Source organism: Artemia franciscana, chromosome 3 (genome assembly GCF_032884065.1).
Source record: "Artemia franciscana chromosome 3, ASM3288406v1, whole genome shotgun sequence".
Lineage (NCBI taxonomy): Eukaryota > Metazoa > Arthropoda > Branchiopoda > Anostraca > Artemiidae > Artemia > Artemia franciscana.
Window position 1 is genome coordinate 55,933,786 of NC_088865.1, and position 15,591 is coordinate 55,949,376.

Sequence of the window (15,591 nt, forward strand, 5' to 3'; positions counted from 1 at the left end):
CTCTTATTATTTGTTTTTTAAACAGAAAGGAACCATAGTCATAAATTTTATTAACTTTGCTTTTTCATATTTTGCGAAGAATTATGTGTTTTTTTCAACTAGCTTGGATGCTGAGAAGCCTGTGAAAACGTCCTATAACTTATAACGTATATCCTAAATCCTAAAGCGACAATAACCTATACTTTAACTTCGACAAAAATTTTTTAGCCCTTTTAAACAAAATTGTAAATAAACATTTATTAATTAAAATATTAACCTTTACAATTAATGCCTTTCAAAGTGCCAATCTCACATCTTTTCTTAATTGAATTTTCCGCCTTTTTTAACCGCTTCTTAATTGAACTTTCTGCCTTTTTTGAACGCTTCTTGATGGAATTTTTCAGCTTCTTCAGTCCTCTGCGAATCCTTCTAGATTGAATATTTTCCCCATTGGCGAATTTCCCATCGGCATCTTCAAAAACCGCACTGTCACCTTTGACACCAACGTTTCTTTGGTTATATATTGATAATAAGTTGTCAGCCAGAATTTCTTTGGAAACATTATCATCTCCTTTGACGTAAGTATTACTACTTCCAGCTGGTATGAATAGCCCAAAAATTGTGACAATCAAACTAAACTGTAAAAAAAAAATCTTAAAAACAAAAATAACGCTTTAAAAAGTTTTCAGAGGCTCTACAATTATTTTCAATCGCAACTTTGGGCTATAAGAAACTATCTCTCATGTTCATCGTATGTACTGATTAAGATGTGGTGGATAATATGGAACTAGAGAAGTTGTAACTTAATTGTAGTATATATGCTATTTCAGTGTATCCTTACCCTTGGCGTAGTATTTGCAGCAACCATCTTAAATTTTAGTTACACCTTGACGACATGACTGTATTTCAGACAAAAATCATTCAAATTTGAATATCAAGTTTTGAAGTGATTGATATTGCGCGGGAAATGAAATTGGTTATCAAATATTTAACCGTTACATCACTAGAAAATCTGGTCTAAATGAGAGTATCGAGCAATCTTTGAATTATTTGACACTTAAAGGGCCCATATCCATGGGGTTGTTTGAAAGGAACGAACAATAAATCCATAGAGACATATAAATACTCAGATGCCCACGAAACTAATGCTTCCCATAAGCTAAGTAAAGCAAGATTTTGAAATTCACATACTCATCAGTCAAATAATTCTTCAGAACTTTCCTTTAAGTGTTTCGTTTTTGTCCGATGATATTCATTGTTGCTTGCCAAATATTGGAGAAGAAATTAACATAAAAAAAAATGAAAAACTTAACTGCAGTCAGCTTGCATTCTCATGTAGCCCGCCACATTGCCACAGGGTGTCAAACTGTAACAGTTTTACACCCTGTAGCTAAATTGGTTTTCTAATATCCACATTTTAGCAAAGAAGCTGTCCTAACGTTAAAAGTTGTTCTGAATCACAATTAACCTGAAATTTTAATGAAAAACATTAAAATTTAATTGAAAGTACAAACAAAAAAGTTTTCACAAATGAAAGTAGGAAAAGATTTTAAATCTTAAAACAATCAGAAATCATTGTGTGTTTTAGGGGGCTACCCTCTCCTCAATCATCCTTTAGTTCTTTATGCTAAAGTTTTATAGTGCTTTGCAAATACTTCTTATTTCTATTCAATTACCCTGGTATTAAAGCAGTCACGGCAAAGGAATTAGGACAAAAATTATATCTTTGCCGTAAGTAGTTCTAAGGTTGTATGGTGATTTCATATAAATAAAATTCACAAAGTTAGCCATCAAAAGCGATGGTTCCAAGATAATTTACCAGATTTTTGAAAAAGGGAGGAAGACAATTAAAATGGCAAGTGACCTATCTGAAAATTACACTTTCGTGTTCAATATATCATAGGACCCTATTCTAGAGACTTCAAGAGATTATCTACAAAAATACAGAATTCTGCTTTTTCCATGAACGAATATGTTGTTGTTTTTTTTTTTTTTTTTTTTTTTTTTTTTTTTTTTTTTTTTTTTTTTTTTTTTTTGGCATTAAGCGTACCAAATCAGTAGTCCTATAGAATTCAGAGAAGGCTTATATCATATGTGAAGTTTTTTTGTAGTTTTTTTTTTCTAACAGGAAAAAAAGAGATTGAGCCATATAAAACTGTTACTTTATGTCCATTCGTTGCACAAAACTAAAAATCGGAGCCCTAGAGGGTTAAGCTGCTATTGATTTGATAACTCTGAGACAATCAATCAATTTGAAATTATCAAGAAACAACATTTTGAGTTTCCCAGCTTAAAACTCGGCAATGCCGGATGATGGAAAAAAATTAATAAACAAATTTATTTAAAGCTTCGCTGAATCGCATTGTTCCCTTTTTGCTTCTCAGGCTTGTAGCTGAGACGCTCAAGCCAAATGATATTTCTCCAAAGATCATTATTCCCAAATTATGCTGCGTGATAATGAGTAGTTCATTAACTTCTATGGAGTATAAGTGATGGGTAAATATGACAATGTTTGGAGGAGGGGTGCCTGATACCCTTAATACATATTCTTAAGCCAAAAATTTCCAAATCTCCGGGAACAAACAAATAATTATAGAAAATGGTATAGACTATTCCTGAATAGACTATTCCATGTTATTGGTGCTGTGGGGCGATAGCTTCTCTCTTATTTTAGAGCGAGGGAAGCATGAGTGTCACGGGGGAGTTTTCTTAATGGGAGAAGGTAAGTATTACCAGGAACTTTCGACCTTTAGAAAAATTTGATTTTATGGTTATATATATATATATATATATATATATATATATATATATATATATATATATATATATATATATATATATATATATATATATATATATATGAACTGAAGGCAAAGAGCGACTCTTGCTATTAGTAATTAAAATCGTATATACACATTACACGTACATTAAGATACATGTACATTAAAGTACATTAAATGCACATTAAAAGAACATGCTTTTTAATATCATTCCCATTTTAAAACTTACTGGGTTCAAATTTACCCACCACCGGTTACAACACTGAAATATTTGCCCTATTTTCGAGAAACGAGGGTAACAACCTTGAAGGTGGATGATATGAGTAAAATTATACCTTTCTAATTTTGCATATCAGAGATCTCTATTCTTGAGGTTTTATTTTTTTTTATGTTCTATTGTAAAGACTTCAAGCCCTTTTTAAATAAAATCTAAAAACACATTTTTTTTCACAGTGATCAAGAATGTATGTTAAATTTTCTAAAAAAAAAAAATCCATTAATAGTCAGAAAATAACTGGAGAAAGCCCCATAAAAAGGAAATTAAAATTTGTACTGACATTGTAATTAACATAATAGGTTTTGCAATGATAAAGTGGGATTTTCTGCCACTTTATGGCGCAAAATACCTATTTTGGCACTAATGGTGTCAAAAATCTAACTTATGTAATTCTAAGATAATTATTTGATTTAATATGCTTGAAAAGCTATTTATTTACCTTTTCACTTTGATAGACAGTAATGCAGCGCAATGACGAATTCATTCTTCTGGATGTATTTAGTGCAAACACGATAAAAAGTTAATACAGACATTTATTCTAAAGCTTTATTTACCAACTTCACTCACTAGCTGCTGGGTAAAATTATGTAAAGCAGTATATTATTGTGCATTAGCTATTAAGAATAAGGGTCAGTGGATCTTATTGTATTCAGGGGACTGTGCTTTCATGTCCATGGAGGTTTATAGGGTTATATATATATCTCTGATAATTGCTTTTTTACTTCACACTTTCCAAATATTTTACCCCCACTACCACCCCAAATGTGCAAATATATATCCCAAATTATATATTTCCCATCTACTCTGTCGATTTTTTTTTGTCGTGTCTCATGATAGGTTAAAATAAACTAGCGAAAGTAGCCAGTTTACAGTGCGTCAATGCATGAACAACTTGAGCGGTGGGGGTGCATATCATACAAGTACCTAAATGCCTCTCGTCGTGACACTGGAGGGGTAGGTGCATCAAGAAAATCTAGAGGATATTTCCTGGGCGAAGGGAAGGGCTTACTAATGTTAAACCGGATGCTTTGATTTAGTGAAGATTCAAATAAGAATATAATTCTATTTTCGTTCTTATTTACATTTCTTAATGTCCTTTAGTTTTCTCTGGGAGGGGGGGCATGTACCTTGTTCACATCCATGGGCAGTATCTCTATAAAAAAAAGAATTGTTCAACGAAATAACCTTGAAAACTTTATAAATTATGATCTTTTCATTTATTTTTTATATTTGATTTTCTTATACTTTTCATACTTTTTGTTTTTTTCAAAAAGTGTTGTAATTTTTAAGCAAAGTTTTATGGATGCCGAAATATTTATCTTTTGTATCGATAGTGGGTTGAAGGAAGGAGTAGCAGCCCATTTTTACAAGTAATAGAGCACTAGGTCAAACAATTCTTAGCAGCACAAAGTGAATAAAGAGCGGCACTTGTCCGTAGAAACCGAAACCTTAAAAAAACAAATTTTGATTGCAATAGACTAAATACAACAATAAAATCCATCATGCATGCTACATGCTCACACATACATTTTTAGCTGTGTAAGTGAGCTTTGTGTGAGCACTGTTTTATGCTAAAGTACTAATAATACTACTAACGGCTCACTTCTGCACCAAACAGCATGGGGCCAACACAGCTCCATACTTTCCTCCTCCATCCCGATCCATTCAAAGCCTTCCTCTTTACACCCTCCCAGGAGATCCCATTCTCTTACAAATTTTCTTTGCGACATCTTCTCATTCCAAAAGCGGACAATTTGCTTTCCATTTATTCCTAGACGGTTGGGGGAAAATGATAATCTTTGGCAATCTGTCATCCTTCACCCACAGAACGTGCTATAGCCATCTCAACCTTTCTCACATTATAGACATAGAAAGCGGGATAGAACCACATTTTCACAAACACCAATAACAAGAAGAACAATAGGGAATTTCTCAAGACAGTGGGAAACAAATTACAATGAATATTTCGGCCTTATGTCCAAGGGCCGTCCTCAGCAATACATAAATTAATAAGAAGAAAAAAATTACAACAGGATAAAATCGATAAAACTAAAATGAATTTTTTTTTCAGAACAGTTTCAGCATTCTTACCTCAGCGAGGTTCAAGTCCTGGTTGAACTTCGCTGAGGTAAGGATGTTGGGACTGTTTTAAAAATTTTGAGATATCTATTTAGTTATTCGGGTTTCGAAGGTTCAATAACTATGGTTTTTGCTATAATATAGTCCTCCTTAGTCCCTGGGAAAAGAGCTGTACGTGATATCGGGCATATCGGTATCGGGTGTTTGTTTTTCAATCATGATTTAACGCCCTCCTCAAAAGCCCCCTTCCTCTAAATTTGTCTGATCAAAATTTTGAGATAGTGTTTTTTTTAGCACTGGCGAAAGATCCAGTAAGTATAACAATGTATAAGCAATAGATTAAATTAGATTAATAGAGTTTGCAGTTCAGTCGGTAAAGCGGTACCTTCTCTATGATTATGTGTAGAACCTGTCTTTGCTAAGGCCTACTACTGAAATTCTTAACCAACGGTGTTTTTCCAACTACGCCAAGAAAATTTGAGCAATTTTGAGCTTACATTTGTTCTGATAATTTCTGGACGATTGTTTTTTCTTTCTATTTCGGAAAAAAATTAAATCAAGTTATATGAATTTGTCAGTTCGTTGTTTCTTTTGGTTTCTATAGCATCCCACGGGTTGTAACTTATTCAATTTAAGCATTGTCCGCATATAGCCTAGTAGCCTATTTTTATTGGGAAATATTCGAACATATTCTTAGGTTTGGATTTTCGCACGGAGGGATATTCCACGGGAAGAGTTTTCCATGGAAACGAAAGTTTCTGGAGAACTTTACAGGGGAAGTTTTACACTGGGGGTGGGGAGAAGAATTTCCTGGCATTAGCTGAAAAAGCATCACAAACTGAATATAAAAATCAAATGGAAGTAAGAAGCAACATTAAAACGGATAAAAACTGTTTCATATTTGAAAGCTGTCCCCAAGAAAATAATTAGATCGTGGCAGTGCTGTTTCATTATGGCAGTGTATTGTTAGAAGTAGCGCAAATAAACCAACTGGTAATATTTTCCTATGTTTGCATGATTATAAAAAACTAGCGTTTTACTGAAAGTACACAGAGGCCAGAAAAAACACAAACAAGAATATTGATTTAAGAGTCAAAAGTGAGTAAGTAGGCTGATAATAACAAACTAACCTATTTTTTTATTGTTTTTAATAGCTGTGATATCACTAACTTTTAGTACAATTAAAATTGTCATAAAACTTAAGCATAAAAATAAATATTATTTTAATAACCACAAAGCTATTGAACAGTATTCAAAAATATTAGATGAATTTAATAGGTAACATCTTTGTCTCACCAACTATAATACCAATAGTGAGTACTATACAATTTTAAAATTTAAAATCACACATTACTATTGCTCGAAATGAAGATTATTTAAACAAAAATCTATATTCCGAGAACACGGCTATTTCTCTCTGTACAAAGGAAAATTTTAAGTTATGATACAAATTCTAAGCTTGTCTATGGTCCTAATATTATCAAGACGGCTTCACAGACTTGTCTACGAACTAATCCTGAAACGTCCTTTTCAGAACCAAAACGACATCCAATCATTGGACTGAGCCGATTGTACAGAAGTGATAACAAATTAAATGAAAAAAATTAAATAACAATCCTTTTTTTCAAAATATTTCTAAATCTGTTTGCGTTTACTGTACCAAAATTCCTATATTGTTTTGTGTTTTCAAAAAAAGTGCTAGTTTTCTATAATCATGAAAACATAGGGATATACTACCAGTTGGTTTATTTACACTACTTTTATCAATATATGATATTGATCACTCTTTACTTCCCTCAGAAAAACATGGATTGAAAAAAAAATTGCTAAAAAAATAGGATCAAGTTCAAACATAAATTAAACAATAACAGACCAGAAAAAATAGAAAGACAACAACGTAGTATACTTTTAATATTAGGATAGTTGAGCAACAACAGTAAAGTAAAATATCAATGATAACTGATTTGTCTGCTATGCAAAATCCTAACTAGAAAAGAAAACTCTTATATTTTAAATAGTTCTGTGCAACTATGTATACAAAAATGTATCGATGGGGCGAAGAAAAACATGAAGATAGTCAAAAGTTTGAAAAAAACAAATAAAAAGCAAAGTATACGAAAAAGTTTATGAAACTGACAAAAATAAAAGGTTTCTCAGGTTTTTATCAGGGTTTTAGTTGAAAATCTTTAAGTTTTTTAAGGATATGAAGAAGGGGTATAGGCCAACAGATACCTAGCCTATGGGCTAGGACCTATACGTATTTCTACAATTGCATATTCAGGAAACTTTGTAAAAAAGGTGAAAAAAAAATAGTATTTTGAACATGAGTAGTATTTTTAGATGCTGCCTCTCCAAACTTTTTTCCAAATTTATATTACTTCTATTAAATTGTAAAATGCAAGTAGTTATGGTGTTCAGTCATACAACTTAAAAAAAGAAAATCTAAAGAAAAAAAGAAATAGTAATTAAAGTAAAGTAATAAATTCAGCTAAATGAAATATTGCAGCAAAAAAGAGGATTTAATGGGCATGTAATCTGTTTTGGAGATATAGAAGGTGAACAAATAACGCTACATACCAAGAACAACAACATATCTTTGGGGTTTCGTCAAATCTTTATTCGCAACAATCAAGCGATCAACTGTAACTGACAACCTTATCGGACAACTTTGCAGTTTTAATAACTAAATTCTTTAACGACTTATTGTTTTCTTTAAAAATTATTTCCCAAAACGTGTGCATAATGCGCCAAGTACCTACTTCTGGTCAACGAACTATCATAATATGTCTACATTTATAGCAAAACCGAATTCTTGCCAGATTGTTTTCAAAACTTGTATATAGCGTTCTTAAGGATTTACTGGTGGTCGTTGAACTATTATTCTAATGTCTACCCTTGAGGCTGAACAATTTCCTCGCCAGAATCTAAGTTTGCATCACGGTGTGACTTTTTCAGCCACAAGTTAAGGCTGTCTTTAACTACTAAACTTTGTGAACAATAGACTGTGTTACGTAGCCTAATATTTTACTGTTGGTAGTAAATAGTATCAATCTGGAATTTTACCAAGTATAAAAACTGATATTCAAAACTATTTTGTACAATGAAAGAGATATCATTTCCCTATAATAATGAATTAGGCTTACTGACTATAATAAAATAGCAAAGTTTGGAAAGGTTTGAGGAGGAAAAAATTCCTCCTCTCTGCCATGAAAAACTCCATTCATGTAAAATTCCCTCTCCCCCACGAAAACTTGAGCAGCTGAAGAGAAAGTATATCAAATACAAATGATGAACAAAAGAAGGAATTTTGGAATATTCTGCACAGATTCCAAAATATAGGCAAAATGTAGAATAAAGAACATTCTATAGTGTTTATTTTTATATTTCTACTCCTTTTAATTCTTTTATTGTGCTTTTTGATAGTTTTAGTTATCATAGCCTAAGAAAAGAGTTTTAGAAAAAAATTAGAAAACAGGAGAATATGGCAACTTTTAAATACTTTCATCAAACAGTTCTTAGTTGCAAATTGTAAGTAGGGAGCGACGCGGCTCAAAAGCAACCACAAGTAAAATAAAGAATTTTGAAATCAATAAACATGTGAAAAGAATTGGTTTAATATGCTGAGTGTAAATATATATGGTTCATAAAGTTTAGTGTTACATATCAGAAGGTACAAGCTTGAGAATATTTGCCTGATTTTCGAGAAAAATAGAGAAACACCCCCTAAAAGATATGGAATTTTAATTAAAAGCATACCACAAGATTCACCATATCCGACAACCCTTTTGTAGAGTTTTCAAACTCTCATGTCAAAATTTGTGGAATTTGGTATTTTTGCCAGAAAAAAATACCACAGAAACGTGTTTATTTGTTGTTGTTTTTTTTTCAGGGGTAATCGTGTTGAACCCGTAGACCTATAATAGCAGGAAAGGGCTCGTTCAAAAAGAAATCAAAAGTTTTGTGCCATTTTACAAAAAAAAACAAAAAGATTGGAGTGCAGCTAGCCCACCTCCCACTGCTCTTTTTTCCTCACAATTGTCCTATAAAACTTTGACATAGCTTTGTTCATGAGCAGTGGTGACATAAGGCCTTTAGGCTCACCCATAGCCGCTATTCTTTTCTTCCTTTATGATTAAAGATGAAGAAGAAGTTTAACGGCGACTCCCTCAGGGCAAGGTGCAGGTGCTTGTTACGTAATAAAGAATGTTTTCTTTAAGACGTAGGTGCATGTTACGTAATGAGGAATGTTTTCTAAAACATGCAAGCGTCTGTTACGTTATTGGAGTTGGGGATGTTGTTATCTTGCGTGACTTGTCGGATCACACGATTTGCTCCAGTATTAAAAAAAAATTAATTTTGTCAACATCAATGATATTATTCTTTATTAATGGATGATTTTACTGTATTAAATGTCGAAGGCGTCAACAATTGCAAAATGAAACCTAGAGTGGATAACGTAGAAGTAGAAATTAAAAGGGGTTACTGGCTAACACTCGAATGGGACGAGATTTTCGTGATGTTGGGAGAACAGTCCTGCTTTGCAGCAAAAGTGATTATAATGCATATACAATAAATAATTATATAATTACATAATTAAATGTGTTATTGAAATAAATTGAACACAATGATCTGAATCAATCTATAAAAAAGGAGTAAGTTTGCTACTAGAGAGAAAGAATCTTCGTTAGTCTATAATCCGTATTATCAATATTAAGAACCAAAAAATCATACGAAACCTTTTCTATAGCTATAGAAAAGCTTCCACCGATAATTTGTCATGGGGGAAGAAAATCTCCATGAAGGGAGCGCAGGATTTACTAACATTGTTTTAAAAACACAATGAAAAAATAAATATGAAAAAGTTCTTTCAGCTGGAAGTAAGGAGCAGCATTAAAACTTAAAACAAACAGAAATTATTACCCATTCGAGGGGCTCACCTCCTCCTAATACCTCGCTCTTTACGCTAAAGTATTTTTAGTAATTTCAACTATTTATTCTACGGCTTTTGTGATTCTGGGGTCGTTCTTAATGAATTGGGACAAAATTTAAGCTTTAGTGTAAAGAACGAGGATCTGACAAGGGTGCGAACCCCCTCATATATGTAATAAAAATATGAGAATACAAAAGTTCTTTACGTAAGCTAATTTATAAGTTACGTAAATCTTTTACTAATAAAAATATTCGTAAAAAATAAAAAGTTCTAGTTGCCTTTTTAATTAACCAAAAAATAGGAGGGCAACTAGGCTTCCTCTCCAGCTCTTTTTTTCTCAAAATCATTCGATCAAAATTATGAGAAAGCCATTTAGCCAAAAAAAAAAAAAAAAAAAATGCAAATTTCGTTTTAATTATTCCTCTACGGAGAGCCAAAATCAAAACATGCATTGATTCAAAAACGTTCAGAAATTAAATAAAAAAAACAAGTTTTTTTTAACTGAAAGTAAGGAGCGACATTTAAACTTAAAACGACCAGAAATTACTTCGTCCATGAAAGAGGCTGCTTCCTCATCAACGCCCCGCTCTTTACGCTAAAGTTTTTTAATGTTTTAAAAAGAAGAATTGAGAGAAAGAGTCAAACTTTAGCGTAAAGAGCGGGGCGTTGATGAGGAAGCAGCCTCTTTCATATACGAAGTAATTTCTGGTCGTTTTAAGTTTTAATGTCGCTCCTTACTTTCAGTTAAAAAAACTTGTTTTTTTTTATTTAATACTTAATTAGTTGACATATTAATTGGAACAAACCAACACAATATTGTGGTTTTGGTTTTAACCACTACATTGAAATTTGCTTAAGACGGCCAGTTTGCAAGGCAACAACAAATGAGTCGAATAAATTTGATGACATCACTCGATTACTCCTCCTTTTAGAAGACATTTATTTTATTGATCGTGGGTCAATTTCTTTTTGGAAGTGACACAGTCAACACTAAACACATGATCGTTATTTTTGTATACACTGAGCAGCTGGTCGTCCTTTGAGAATTTTACTCTTGTTGATGACTATAAGTGCTTTTAGAGCCGCTTACACTACCTTATCAGGTAATTTTTATAATGTGATAACTATTGTTAGTGTTTTTAGTTACGTTATTTGATTTATGTTTTTTTTAAATGATCCAACATTTGTTTTCAAAATTTTCAATTTTCTATAGAAAAAAATTGATCTACATTGAGTTATTATTATTATTATATGCAGCGCTTTTAGAGCCACTTAATAGTAGAATGTCACCACTACCTTATCAGGTGATTCTTATAATGTGATGATTATTGTTAGCGTTTTTAGTTATGTTACATTAGTTAATGTTTTTTGTTGTTGTGTTAGTCTCGTTTCGTTGTATTAGTCTTCGTTTGTTGTGTTAGTTCTCGTTTATGTTAATGTTAATCTCGTTTCTGTTTTCTTTATATTTTCAATTGCTCCACAAGTATTAAGTATTTTTGTATGATATGTGTTATTTTTTAGTCTTATTTTAATGTTTAGTCTCGTTTCTGTTTTTTTTTATATTTTCGATTAATCCACGAGTCTCAAGAATTTTTGTGTGATGACGTTAATTTTTTATTCATATTTTAATGTTTAGTCTCGTTTTTGTTTTCTTTATATTTTCAATTGTACCACGAGTATCAAGTATTTTTGTATGACACGGGTTATGAATTAAAAATTACATGCTATTTTGATTGCTTCGACACTTAACAGTTTTTAGATTTACCTATTCTAAGACCACACTGGCTATACATGACGTAGAAAACCAAGAAAGGAAAGGATATACTAAATGAAAAATAAAATCAAATAGGTGAGAAAACGAGGATTTTGTCAACCAGTAGCAAAATATGGAGACAAAAAATAAGAACATATTTCCACAAGGACCTCCGTCAAGTTATCCTCAGTGCTCATAAAAAAAAACAAAAAAAAACAAAAAAACAAAATCTAATCTTTTGAAGTGAATTTGATAAAAGGAAAAAGGATACCGAATAAAAAACAGCAGCCAGATATAAATTAACGACAATTCACCGGTTGGATTGGACCAGTATTCTTAGCCTTGCAACAGATTTTGCCTGTCTTTAATCTGGATTTTCGTCAGATATGCGGAAAAGCTGTCTTAAACTAGGGCAGAAATGTTAATTGAGTCTTTTAATAATAAGTTGTTTATTCTGTAAAAATGTACAGGATGGAATATGAGAACCACAACATGCTACCATAGGACGTAACGGAGTATCTTTCTTCTGGATTTTATTTTGACCAAAAAATTTGGGACTAAACAATGTTTAGTCCCAAATTACAAAAAAAAACCTTATAACAAAACAAAAAACTAAAATATGATGACCCTTTCTCAGTACCGGTGAAAGGATAAACTAAATAAAAGCCACAAGTCTAAATCAGATTTTACAATTTCATCTTACTTACAACACTTACAGCTGTAAGTAAGATGAAATTGTGAAATGTCATTTAGACTAGTGGTTTTTGTTCAGTTACCCTTTTACCGTTACTGAGAAAGGGTCATCGTATTTCAGTTTTGTGTTTTGTTTTAAGTTTTTTTTATATTTTTATCAGTTTCTTCTGCACTGAGGACGGTCGAGCGGAGGTCTTGACCGAAATATTTGCATAATTTTCAATTTTTTCACTGGCTGTTAATTGTCTTCGTTTTTTTCTTTGGGATTTTGTGTTTTTATCACACCCGTGTTTTCTTTGTTCGCTTTTGTAATTACTGTCTCTTTCCAAATTTCGGGGGATTTTAATTTCTTCCTTTGATTGAGTTGCGAGCGACGATGACGGCTTATAATCAGAATACTCCTTATGATTTCTCCTTTGACCAGCTCTGGATTTTCAACCTCATCATACGAGCATAAGAATACTGGACTCCACACCCGCAATAGTTTCTGATATATTTATATGTGTCTGAACCATTGTAAATTTAGATCCTTTCGACAGAATACTCGGCTCCTTGGTTGTGAAAACCATAGAGGATATATTCTCCTAAGGAGGGCCAGGACGAAATCTAAGAAGGAAAGTCCGTGTTTGTAGAAAATGTTGAAATTACAAGTCTGAAAATTTTTCCGAAAAGTGAGTTTTTGCTAAATGGAAATCGTATCGGAAAGACCTTTGTGAGATATGTAAAATTTGGTCAAAATCTGTAACGTATAATGTCTGATATAGTAAAGATTTGAGATTAAATATTTTATTACTAAGGACGTATCTTTTGAGTCTATGGTCTTCTAATATATGTCAAAGTTTTGAAATCCATTCTCTGGATAAACAAACCTTCAGATTGTGTGCTTAAGTGTAGACTGAAACGTAAAGAAGGAGGAAGAATTCGATTTCTATTGTAAGTTTCTAAAAAATTGAACTGACAAATGAGATTTCAATGTTGTTTAACACAATTTAGAAAATCTTAAACAATATTGCTCAAATGCTTCTTGTAAGCTTGACATAAATAGATTCTAAGACCAAAATGGCTATACACGACGTTTGAAACCAAGAAAGGAAGTGAAAATTCACAGACAAATACATACAACAGTTGAGAAAAGAATTAGAAATTTTAAAGGACAAATGGAATAATTACTCCAAAAATGTACAAAAAATTCTAACCCAAAGGTTGTTCAGTTCCAAATTTTATGGTCAAACTAAAATCCATAAGAAAGATACTCCGTTACGTCCTACGGTAGCATGTTATAGTTCTCCAGCGACAAAAGTATGAAGGTTCCAAGCTTCTTTTAAGCCCAAAGTAATCTTATACAAAAATCCCATAGACCTCGTTGACAAGTTAAAATAATCAAAGTATAACAGCAAAAACTATTTTATCCAGTTTTGGTGCATTTTCCATGTGCATTTCATACAATGTCCATGAATGCGAAGAGACGTTAAAAAGAAAATTAGAAGAAAATTCTGCTTGGTCAGCTTATAAAACCTTGGAAACTAACACAATAATGACGATCGTTGGTCTTTGCAAGAAGTTCTCTCAGAATAGTTTTTCCTTCAGATTATGGTCAAACGACGGGCACTGTTTTGTCTCCTTACTTGGCAAATTTTTAGATGGATTTTTAGAACAATATGCTTCGGATAGTTTGCCCTTAAAATACTCTCTGGTTTCACTTCTTTGATTATATTCTTTCTGTTTGGGAGCATGGATAGCACTCTCGAAAACATTTTTTGGCATATTTAGATACTTTTCATTCGAGTCTTCGATTCACTTTAGAACTGGAAGATTCAGGAAAGCTTTCTTGGGTGCTTTTATTATAAAAAATACTCATAGCCTTGAATTTTCTATATATATATATATATAATAAGCCGACCCGCAATGATAGGTACCTGCACTTCTCATCAAATCACCCTCCTGAGAAAACAGGGTAATAATCTCTTTAGTTGAGAGAGTTCTAAAAACGTGTTCACGTAATCATGTCAAAACTGAATTAAACTGTGTTAAAATTATTCTACTCTACAATCGCTTCGAAATAAACCTTATTGAAAATATCATAAAAAGACGATTAAAAAAGATAAAAAAGAGACATAGGGAGCCTGTCCCCCTTGATCCAGGTACTACAGTAATTGAGAACAAAACTTTCACCACTTTACCATACATCTTAAAACTCAGCGACGAACTTGAAAAAAAAAAAAAAAACATAAACTCTCTGTTTCTTTAAAAATATTGAATAAAAAGTTGAACATTTTTTAAATTCGGGAAAGGACTAAACTAGCCCAATACTGGGTAGTGGTGTTTAAAGAGACCATGTTCAAGTGGGAACTTCTACATTGGTAGATCCCATCAACCAATGGGGGAAGGATTGCATAACTACAAAATTTTAATAGATAGGCCCCCGAGATTTGAAACTTAAAATGGCACCTTTGGTTCTGATTTGGCCCTCCATATCTTCGACAATCCTGAGCGTATAGTTCTTTCTGAAGAGGCAACTTTAATATGGCCTACCACAATCTTTTAAAAATGCAATCAAGATCAAAAAATATATAAACAGAAATTTGGCTATAAACAAAGACACAGGAGATGTTTCTTCAACCCCAATGTATAACAACATAATACAACACAGCAAAATATTGAAAGACTCAATCTTTATTTTCGCCCCGTCTAATTTGAGATAACCTGACAGCATATCTAATGAAAATCAAGGTTGCAGACAGGCAAAATTTATAGCAAGGCTAATAATACCTATCAAATCCAATTGGTGAATTATTTTTCATTAATTTCCAGTTTTTTTTTTATTCGGTATCTTTTCTCTTTTTGTCAAGTTCAGTTCGAAAGATTAGATTATTATTATTATTTTCTTTTAAGACAACTTGGCGTAGGTCCTTGTCGAAATATATGCTTGTTTTTCCTCTTCATATTTTCCTACTGGTTGACAAAATCCTCGTTTTCTCACCTATTTGATTTTATTTTTCATTTAGTATATCCTTTCTTTTCTTGGTCTCATACGTCATGTATAGCCAGTGTGGTCTTATAATAGGTAAATCTAAAGACGGTTAAGTATCGAGGCAATCGA

At 32.2% G+C, this 15,591-nt stretch overlaps 1 long non-coding RNA gene across 1 annotated transcript; it reads right to left on the reverse strand.

The window, feature by feature from the left end:
- Positions 1 to 222: 222 nt before the first annotated feature.
- On the reverse strand, positions 223 to 8,151 carry LOC136025440 (uncharacterized). Its single transcript, XR_010617104.1, has 2 exons — positions 7,693 to 8,151; positions 223 to 617 (listed from the first exon to the last, which is right to left on the reverse strand). It is a non-coding gene; the product is annotated as an uncharacterized LOC136025440 (long non-coding RNA).
- Between the last annotated feature and the right edge of the window lie 7,440 nt (positions 8,152 to 15,591).